This window comes from Arachis ipaensis, chromosome B06 (assembly GCF_000816755.2).
Source record: "Arachis ipaensis cultivar K30076 chromosome B06, Araip1.1, whole genome shotgun sequence".
Taxonomy (NCBI): domain Eukaryota; kingdom Viridiplantae; phylum Streptophyta; class Magnoliopsida; order Fabales; family Fabaceae; genus Arachis; species Arachis ipaensis.
The window spans coordinates 41,227,242-41,238,309 of NC_029790.2; the positions used below are offsets into that span (position 1 = coordinate 41,227,242).

Sequence of the window (11,068 nt, forward strand, 5' to 3'; positions counted from 1 at the left end):
ATAATTCTTGGCGTTAAACACCCATTTTGGCACCCAGGGTGGCGTTTAACTCCAAAATTGGGCATATGCACGTGAAAGCTTGAAAGCTCAGCCCAGACACGCACCAAGTGGGTCCCGGAAGTGGATTTCTGCACTATCTGCACTTAGTTACTCATTTTCTGTAAATCTAAGTTACTAGTTTAGTATAAAAACTACTTTTAGAGATTCATTTTGCACCTTATGACATTTTTCACTTCATATTGTATCTTCTACGGCATGATTCTCTAAACCCCATAGGTGGGGGTGAGGAGCTCTGCTGTGTTTCAATGGATTAATACAATTACTACTATTTTTTATTCAATCACGCTTGATTCTATTATAAGATACTCATTCGTGACATTCATCATTATTCTCAATTCTATGAACGCGTGCCTGACAACCACTCCCGTTCTATCTGAGCTCAACGTAGTCATTGGGCGACAACTTGAGTGCGTATCTCTTGGATATCTAATACACGGACCGAGTCCGTGAGATTAGTATCTTCGTGGTATAGGCTAGAATCATTGGCAGCATTCCTGGGATCCGGAAAGTCTAAACCTTGTCTGTGGTATTCCGAGTAGGATCTGGGAGGGGATGACTATGACGAGCTCCAAACTTGCAAATGTTGGGCACAGTGACAGTGTGCAAAAGGACAAGGGTTCTATTCTGACGCTAGCGAGAACCGACAGATGATTAGCCGTGCGGTAGTTGTATTTGGTATTTTTCATCTGAAACGAGAAATCCGACAGTTGATTAGCCGTGCAGAGATTGGACTACAAGAAAAAACAGTATTTGTAACAAAAAAAGTTGTTACGAAAAATCAATATTTTAAAACAAAAAGATTTTGTAACAAAAAAAGGGGCCGTTGCAGTATGTCCCGTTACAAAAAGTTTTTGTAACAAAAAATGGAACTCTTACAATTCAAAGTAATATTTTGTAACAAATTTTTCTGATACAAAAAAACAAAAATCATTACAAAATTGATAACAAATTTTGATCTTCAAAATATTTTTGGTGACAATATATTTTTTCCTATCATAAAATTTTGTTACAAAATATAGAAACTCCATCATGTTCATACAGCTCCTTTCTCATGGAAAAACTTCTAATAAGTGCCACACCTGAAAAGACCACCAATAAAAAAACACTAGCTTAAGAAACAAGATTTGTTTCAATATGTATGTGATGCTTTTGTAGAAATGTGGCACGACATAGACAGTTTCAAATAAATGAGGAATATCAGCATACCACTTCAAGCTATGTATCCTCAGGAAATAGATTCATTATAAAGATCAATCACTTAGATGCCGAAATATAACAGTGGGGTGAGCCTCAAGCAGGAAATATTCTGCTCATCATTACATATTTAGTTATAGCAATATAAAAATCAATGATACAAATACTTACATGATCCTCAAAATCTAGGCTCCTTAAATTGATAGACAGATTTTTCATCAGCAGTAGCACCTAAACAGAGCATGATTTGGTAAGTACTTCTCTAACATAAATTTATAACTTCACATTTCTAATATCTGTCCACAAAGTCAATATTTCAAAGCATTTGTAGAAATAAAGTTTCAATATCTTAACTCCATTTAAGGAGTAGGAATTATTTGTTTGAAGCAAATGGAAATAGACTGTCAAAAGAAATGATTCATTGGACAGTAAGAACACAGGCAAACATACCATCTCAACATCTATAAGATCCATCCTTTTTAGTTTCTGTAAATGTAACCAAATGGTTCAACTCAAATTAAATGAGACCTGCAGCGGTGGTGGCCTCCATCATCCTTCTTCACATCCCTCTCTGTTTTGTTCTGCTTCTCGATAGTGACTACGCGGAATAGCAATTAATATCTAAGACAAGATCAATAATATGATGTCAATTAATGCAATTCTAAAAAATTGTCTAGAAAATTTGAGCTTTACTTGGCAAAGGAATAAAAAAATTTACAGCAACAAAAGATTTAGCTAAGTGATTTTTTAAGCAACACAACAACAAATTCAACTATTCAAGTATTAAAATCAACCCAGTGATGTTATCCAGCAACAAAATTCAACCCAGTGATATTATCCAGCAACAAAATTCAACTCAATGATGTTTAACAGCAACAAAAAAAATTTGCTCAGGTTCAGCAATAAGTATTACAACAACAACAACAACAACCAGTCCACCATCATAAAATTCTAATTTTAAACCCTAAGATACACTGAAATTGACACTGAAAGTCTGAAAGAACTGGGTCGAAGGGAGCTCACGTGGAAAGCTGACCAACTGAACTAATGGTCGAAACAAGAAGACCACCACTCAAGGGAGCAGATGCTGGTTCCGTCTGCTTCTGCAATTCACCATAATGGTATAAAAACAGCAACAAATTAACCTTAAACACTAATAATCAGAAAAACAAAAGCATCAATCAACCACTAAACCCACATATATTACAATGTATCAACAAAATTTGAATGATCTGCTAACAAAATTTGGGAGTAATTGGAACAGGAGAAAGATAAGGAACGGGATGGAACCAAGGTAAGAACTAAAGCTTACAGTCTCTACAATGGAGGAATTGGAACCGAATCAGCAACTTCAATGACATCTCTATTGATGGGAACAGGCGCAACCGCAACGATTCTGACCCCAATTGACGGCAGTGGCAGCGGTGGCGTCTTTGACGGCGATGGCGGCAGGACTTGTCAGCGGCTCGGCAGGAGCGGTGCGACGGAGGTCCCACGTAGCCCCCTGTTCTCTCTCCATGCATTTCTTTTCAGCTCAGACCGACGGCAGATTCGACTCCATCAGCAGCAACAAGGGATCCCGCCGAGGATGACGATGGCGAGCCTTAAGGCGACGGCGGCGACCTCGCGCAGCACAGTGACGGAGCACAGCTTCGACATCCCTCACAAGCGCGCTTTCTCTTTCTCCACTGCGGACTCTCTCTATCCCTCTGTCATCTCTCTCCTCATCCGTGACGGCACAGCCGCAATGACGCGACGGCGCTTGGCTCGGCGGCGACAACGGCGCGCAACGGTGGTAGCGGATCCAGCAGAACCGGCAATCTCCTTCCTTTCTTCCCTCTCCTTCTCCTCAGTTCCCCCTGCTTTCTCGAATCTCTCTCTCTTATCGGTTTCCTTTCTGTCTTCCTGCTTTTCTTTCTTTCTTTCTTTCTTTCTCAATGAATGGGTGAATAGCTGGATCTTTAATTTTTTTATAAAATATAATTAATTAACACAAATAATATTTTAAAAAATAAAATTTTTAAAATAAAATAAAATTATCTTAAAGATTTTAACATTTTAAAATAATTTTTTTTAGTTACGAAAATTCTTGTATTTTGTGACAAACAAATAATTTGTTACAAACAATATTGAATTTTGTGACAAATTAGTTTTTTGTTACAAAATAATTGGAGTTTTTGAAACAAATGGATATTTTGTTACAAAATATTTTAAACTTTTGCAACAACTTCATCTTTTGTTACAAAATATTTTAAAATTTTGTAACAAAACACTGGTTCGTTACAAAAATCAATATAATTTGTAACAAAAAAATCAAATAGTTACAAAATATCAAAGCATTTTGTAACAAATTGTATTGTTGTTACAAAACATTATTATTTTGTAATAATTACTAATTTTTGTTACAAAAAAAAAAATCATTTTTTGTAACAATTTTAAATTTGTTACAAAGTTTTTGTTACAAATGTTTCATTTTCTTGTAGTGTCGTACCTAGTATTTTTCATCCGAGAGGATCATAAAGCTTGCCATTGAAGGAAGCCATGCGTGTTTGGAGAAGAAGACACTAGGAAAGCAGAGATTCAGACGACAGAGCATTTCCTGAACCTCAATCTGTTCCTTATTACTGAATCACAAGTACCATTTATTTCATGTTATTTACTTTTCATAAACAAAAATCATTTTTATCATTAATCTCCTGACTAAGATTTGAAAAATAATCATAGCTTGCTTCAAGCCGACAATCTCCGTGGGATCGACCCTTACTCACGTAAGGTATTACTTGGATGACCCAGTGCACTTGCTGGTTAGTTATGCGGAGTTGTGAAAAGTGTAATCATAATTTCATGCACCAACCACCTCAGCAGGTAAATTTTCAGCCCCAACAGAATTCTAACTGGGAGACAATGATGAATAAGTTTTATGCAGGAAACCAGAGCTTCTATTAGAAACTTGGAGGTGTAAATGGGCCAGTTGAGCAAGCAAATACCTGAGAGGTCCTCAAGTACATTTCTTAGTGATACAGTGGTAAACCCAAGAAAAGATTGCAAGGCTATTTAGTTGAGAAAAGGTAAAGTAGCTGGTTCTGATACCAAGGTCAATGAGGATCTAGTTGAAAAAGAAGCTCCAAAGGAGAAGAAGGAAGAAGTAGAGCACGCGCCTCCAAAGCGTGCAGACAACCCATTCCCAGACTCTCTTGACACCTATCCTACATTGTCCAAGGCTCCTGAGTACAAGCCAAAAATGCCTTACCCTCAAAGGCTTCAAAAGGCTTCCAAAGACAAGTAATTTTCTAGAATTTTAGAAGTCCTCAAGAAGCTGCAGATCAACATTCCTTATGTAGAGGCTCTTGAGCAAATACCTCTCTTTGCTAAATTTATGAAAGAATTGTTGACCAACAAGAGGAATTGGAAGGAACAAGAAACAGTGGTGTTAACCAAGGAATATAGTGCTATTATTCAACGTAACCTTCCTGAGAAGATGCAAGATCCAGGGAGCTTTGTAATTCCTTGCACCATTGGAGATGTCACCATTCAGAGAGCTTTATGTGATCTTGGAGCTAGCATCAATCTCATGCCACTTTCAGTGATGAAAAAGCTCAAAATTGAGGAGGTAAAATCCACTCGTGTTTCTCTTCAACTTGCTGATCTTTCCATTAAATTTCTTGTGGGTGTTGTTGAGGATTTACTTGTGAAAGTAGGACCATTTATTTTTCCTGCTGATTTTGTTATATTAGACATGGAAGAGGATGCAAAATCCTCTATCATTCTTGGTAGACCCTTTTTAGCTACAGGTAGAGCTTTGATTGATGTGCAAAAGGGTGAATTAACCCTGAGGATCAATGAAGAGCAGGCGGTCCTTAATGTATTTGAAGCTCTCAAACACCCTAATAATTCTGAAGAATGTATGAGAGTTGATGTTGTTGAACCACTAGTTCAAGAGGTACTGGAAACTGAGGTACTTGATGATATTCTGGATCCTATTTCTGAGTATGAGCTAGTTGAAATTGATGATTCACCACCCCAGAAGGAGCTAAAGCATACGCCTATAGTAGAGAAGAAAGTCCCCAAGCTTGAGCTCAAACCTTTGCCTCCTTCTCTGAAATATGTATTCTTGGGTGAAAATGATTTATATCCAGTGTTCATTAGCTCTTCCTTGAAGCCTGGAGAGGAAGAGGCGCTTATTGCAGTACTCAGGAGCGATAAAACAACTCTTGGGTGGACCATTGGTGACTTAAAGGGGATTAGTCCAACCAAGTTTTTGCACAAGATTCTTCTTGAAGATGATGCTAAACCGGTTATACAACCACAAAGGAGACACAATCCAACTATGAAAGAGGTGGTCCAAAAAGAGGTAATGAAACTATGGGAAGCAGGCATTATTTACCCTATTTCTGACAGCCCTTGAGTAAGTCCTGTGCAGGTAGTTCCCAAGAAAGGAGGGATGATAGTGATCAAGAATGAAAAGAATGAGCTTATTCCTACAAGAACAGTCACAGGATGGAGAATGTGCATAGACTACAGGAGGCTCAACACTATTACAAGGAAGGATCACTTCCCCTTACCTTTCATTGATCAGATGCTTGAGAGGTTAGCTGGCCATGCTTTTTATTGTTTTCTAGATGGATATTCTGGATATAATCAAATTGCAGTGGACCCTCAAGATTAGGAGAAGACAACATTCACAAGCCCTTTTGGAGTATTTGCTTATAGGAGAATGCCATTTGGACTTTGTAATGCTCTAGCAACTTTTCAGAGGTGTATGCTTTCTATTTTTTCTGATATGGTTGAAAAGTTCATTGAGGTATTTATGGATGATTTTTCTGTCTTTGGTAATTCTTTTGAATCCTGCCTTAAGCATTTGTCTTTGGTCTTGAAACGGTGTCAAGAATCAAACCTTGTTTTAAATTGGGAAAAATGTCATTTTATGGTTACAGAAGGTATTGTTCTTGGACACCGAATTTCAAGTAAAGGGATTGAGGTTGATAGAGCAAAGGTGGAGGTAATTGAAAAATTACCACCACCAGCTAATGTTAAGGTATTCAGGAGTTTCTTGGATCATGCAGGATTTTATAGAAGATTTATAAAGAATATTTCAAAAATTGCTAAACCATTGAGCAATCTATTAGTTGCTGATGTCCCTTTTGTATTTGATGCTGAATGTCTGCATGCTTTTGAAACTTTGAAAGCAAACCTTACCTCTGCTCCCATTATAGCTCCCCCTGACTGGGATTTACCATTTGAATTGATGTGTGATGCTAGTAATTTTGCTACAGGAGCTGTTTTAGGACCGAGGCATGGCAAGCTTGTACATGTCATTTACTATGCTAGCTGTGTGTTAAATGATGCTCAAAAGAATTACACAACTACAGAGAAAGAATTATTAGCTATTGTGTATGCTGTTGATAAGTTTAGGTCCTATTTAATTGGTTCTAAGGTTATTGTTTATACTGATCATGCTGCTTTGAAGTACCTTCTAACCAAATAGGATTCTAAATCAAGATTAATCAGATGGGTGTTATTCCTTCAGGAGTTTGATATTGAGATAAAGGACAGGAAATGGTCAGAAAATCAAGTAGCTGACCACCTTTCCAGAATTGAACCTGAGAAAGGAGTGCAACCACCCACAGATGTGACTGAGACATTTCCAAATGTGCAACTGTTCCTCATTCAGCAGGCTCCATGGTTTGCAGACATTGCAAATTACAAGGCCATGAATTTTATTCCCAATGAGTACAGTAGACAATAGGTGAAGAAGCTACTGACTGATGCTAAATACTATATTTGGGAGGAGCCATACCTTTTTAGAATATGCTTAGATGGTATAATCCGGAGATGTGTCCCAGATGAGGAAACACAATAGATTCTTTAGCACTGTCATGGCTCTAATTTTGGAGGCCACTTTGGTGGTGAAAGGACAGCTACAAAAGTCCTTCAGAGTAGTTTTTACTGGCCAACTCTCTTCTGGGATTCAAGAGTATTTGTGAAGAACTGTGACAGGTGTGAAAGAGCTAAGAATCTCCCTGCCAATCATAAGATACCACAACAGGGGTCTTGAGGTAGAGTTATTTGATGTGTGGGGTATTGATTTCATGGGACCTTTTCCACCCTCATATTCCAACAACTATATCCTAGTGGCAATTGATTATGTGTCCAAGTGGGTGGAAGTTGTGGCTCTGCCCACCAATGATGCCAAAGTGGTGATGAGCTTCCTTCAGAGATATATTTTTAGCCGGTATGGTGTCCCAAGGACACTCATTTGTGATGGTGGAAGTCACTTCTGCAACAGACAGCTGGACTCACTTCTGCAGATGAGTGGACAGGTTAGGTTTCCAACAGGGAACTCAAGCGAATTCTAGAGAAGACCGTCGGTGTCTCAAGAAAGGACTGGTCTAGGAAGCTTGATGATGCTCTCTAAGCATACCGCACAGCTTACAAGACTCCTATTGGCATGTCTCATTATCAGTTGGTCTATGATAAAGCTTGTCACTTACCAGTTGAGCTGGAGCATAAAGCTTACTGGACAATCAAGTATCTGAACCTTGATGCTCAGGCTGCAGGAATTAAGAGGATGCTTCAGTTGAACGAGCTTGATGAATTCAGATATTCAGCTTATGAGAATGCCAAGCTCTACAAGGAAAGAACCAAGATATGGCATGACAAGAAGATTGCCATCATAGTCTTTGAGCCAGGTCAGAGGGTACTTCTGTTCAATTCAAGGCTTAAACTCTTTCCTGGGAAGCTGAAATCCCAGTGGTCAGGACCATTTTTGGTTACTCAATGTTTTTGTATCCTTTAGTTTGATTTCTATTGGTTTGATTTCGTATTTATTTGGTTTTAGTTGAATTTTTACTGTTTCTCTTTTGTTTTATATATGTTTTGATCATGCAGAATTATTGAAACAGAAACAGATTCTGATGCCAAGGCATCTTAGGCTAGTTTCACTAGCATTTTTCATTAGTTTTCATTAGGTTTCATGCATTTCTTGAGCAATAAGTAAGTATTTGGATGGAAGTCTCATGCACACCTTGATTCATTCAAACATGGTTAAATTGATGCATTTTCATGAGATTTATACTATATTTACTTGTGTGTTAAGAGTAATGCAAACTCTTGTGAATCTAGCAAAGCTTTGATGCATGTGTTTGGTTGATGATAGGTGAAGAGAAGCAAAGAAGAAACAGAGAAAGAAGTAGAGGAAGAGGAAGTAACATTGGTAGCCAAGTTGGCTCACCAACGTTACCTCAAATGTTGGAGGAAAAGAGGTAGTATGCAACATTGGTGGCCAAAGTTGGCTCACCAATGTTGCTGGCAAAGTTCTTATGAATTTGATGCTAATGTTGGAGGGAATGTTGGCTCACCGACGTTACCTCCAACATTTTCGATACAGATTGCTTTCTGGAGTTGGAAAAATTGGCTGCGATGCGTACGCGTGGGCGACGCGCACGCGTGAACTGTGGAATTTTGATACTCCATGCATATGCATGGGTGACGCGCACGCGTGACAAAGCCAACGTTGGAGGGAACGTTGCCAAACCAACGTTACCTCAAAGGCTTGCGATAAAGAGTTCAATTCTGGAGTTGGAGAAATTAGCATCGACGCGCACGCGTGGGTGACGCGCATGCGTGAGTGAGCCAACGTTAGAGGGAACGTTGCCAAACCAACACCGAGCCCAACATTTGCGATAATTTTTCAAATCTGGAGTTGGGAAATTTGTAGTGATGCGTACGCGTCGATGACGCGTACGCGTAGACGTGCATTTTTGTTCCAACCTCGCGCATGCATAGGTGACGCGTACGCGTGACCAGGTGAACGTTGGTGGATCAATGTTGAGTCAAACGTTGAAGGCAAAACTCAATTCCTTTTTCACATAATGTCTGATTCAACGTTTTTCCACAAACGTTGATCACATACGTTGACACCAGCTTTAATGCAACTATGCACCCATGTAGATCAAGAACGTTAGCTGTTAAACATCCCTCTCAAACATCACTCAAGAGACTTTAGCCTGCTTCAACAAGGGGAAAAACCCAATCCAAAGACTTGAAGACTGAATGAAGAAATTGTATAAATAGCTTAGAGTTTAAGTTAGAAAGTACGCTGGGGAGGATTGTAACTTTCTGCAGAATTTACTTTCTCTGCAAATTTTAGTTTACTTTTGCCATGTACTCTTTAATTTCATTTTCCATTCCCAGAGCTATGAACAACTAAACCCCTCTTCATTGGGTTAGGGAGCTCTGTTGTAATTCAATGGATCAATAACAATTTTCATTCTTCTTCCTTTGTCTTTTCTCTTGATTTTGCTAGAAAGCTTTCAATCTTTATTCAATTGAACAATTGTCTTGATAGAGAAATTGTTCATAATTGGATTTCCTCTGAACCTTGAGAGAGGAATGAGGAAATCATGCTAGAAATGCTTTCTCACATCAGATTAGGTTGGAGGTTGGATGGATATAGTGACATGTAATCCTACCAATACTTTGATCTATGAAAGTGTGTGGTATAATAAGTGACAAAACTTCATCTCTTCCCATGAGAAATTAAATCAAGACATTGGGCAATTGTTCAAGCTTAGAGAGATTGGTGAGCCAAGACATTGGGATCCAATCACCTAAGATTGCGAAGAAAATCAATGAATGCATTGATTGAGGAAGAAATGAGAATAATTTGATCCGAAGAATGCAATATCTCCTAAACCCAATGAATTCCCCACTTCTGATCTTTTCCCTTTCTTGATTTCCTGCTGTTTACATTTATGCTGAATCATTCCTAATCTCTTTTAAGTTTCTGCAATTTAATTTCCTGCTCTTTACATTCTGTAATTTAAATTCAGTCATTTACATTCCTTGCTCTTTAAGTTTCCCGTAAATTTAAATTCTGCAATCCTCAATTTAATTCTGTTTAGTTCAACTAGAACACTCCTCCAATTAAAGTTTCTCAACCAATCAATCCCTATGGGATTCGACCTCACTCTATTGTGAGTTTTTACTTGACGACAATCCGGTATACTTGCCGGTGGAAATTTATTGAGAGACAGATTTTCGTGCATCAAGTTCCTGTCTATAGAGCTACGGACGTCAGGAGAGGAGTATATTGATTCAGAAGAGTTGACGCCTAACTTGAATATTTTAAGTTAGGTGCCACATATGATGCGCAGAGGAGAATTCTGTTCTAGAAGATCTGCGCCTAACTTGAGACTTTTCAAGTTAGGCACCACATACTACGCATCAAGGACCATTTCATCTGGGAGGATTTACGCCTAACTTGAGGATTTTCAAGTTAAGCGCTAGGTATGGTGACTCCAAGCAAGTTAGGTGCAAGGAGGAGCAAGTTAGGCACAGAGGCTTCTTGTACTCTCGGGAGGGTTCAAGTAAGGCGCAGCAAGGAAGGGCGTGCCATCAAGTTAGGCGCAAGGCCTTGATCATTGATTTAAGTTAGGTGTAGAATCAAGGGAATTAGGCGCCAAGCAAGGGCCTTCACTTCAAGTAAGGCACACTCTTGATTCAAGTTAGGCAAAGAGTCTACCCCTTGCTCTCAAGTTAGGCGCAACAATTCTTCAAGTTGGGTGCCCCTTTGGTGAAAGCATTCAAGTAAGGCACTGAGTGTAGCTTCCTGCCTCAAGTTAGGCACAAGGCAAACTCAAGTTAGGTGCAGGATACGCGCCCCAAAGCAAGTTAGGCGTGCGGTCCCCACTCCAACACTTGCCCATCAAATCCTGCCCAAATCCTACCAAATCCAGTCAAGACCCCCCCAATCAGCCCCAGACCCTCTCCTCATTTTCAAGCACCCGTGACATCCCCCATTCCAACACTAACC

The 11,068-nt window shown here is 39.1% G+C and overlaps 1 long non-coding RNA gene across 1 annotated transcript in view; it reads right to left on the bottom strand.

The window, feature by feature from the left end:
• LOC110263967 overlaps positions 2,121-11,068 on the bottom strand; it is a 13,566-nt gene continuing 4,618 nt past the window's right edge. Inside the window, exons 2-3 of the long non-coding RNA XR_002349694.1 lie at positions 2,567-2,569; positions 2,121-2,298 (exon numbers count right to left, since the gene is read on the bottom strand). This is a non-coding gene — a long non-coding RNA (uncharacterized LOC110263967). The remainder of the gene's footprint in view (positions 2,299-2,566; positions 2,570-11,068) is intronic.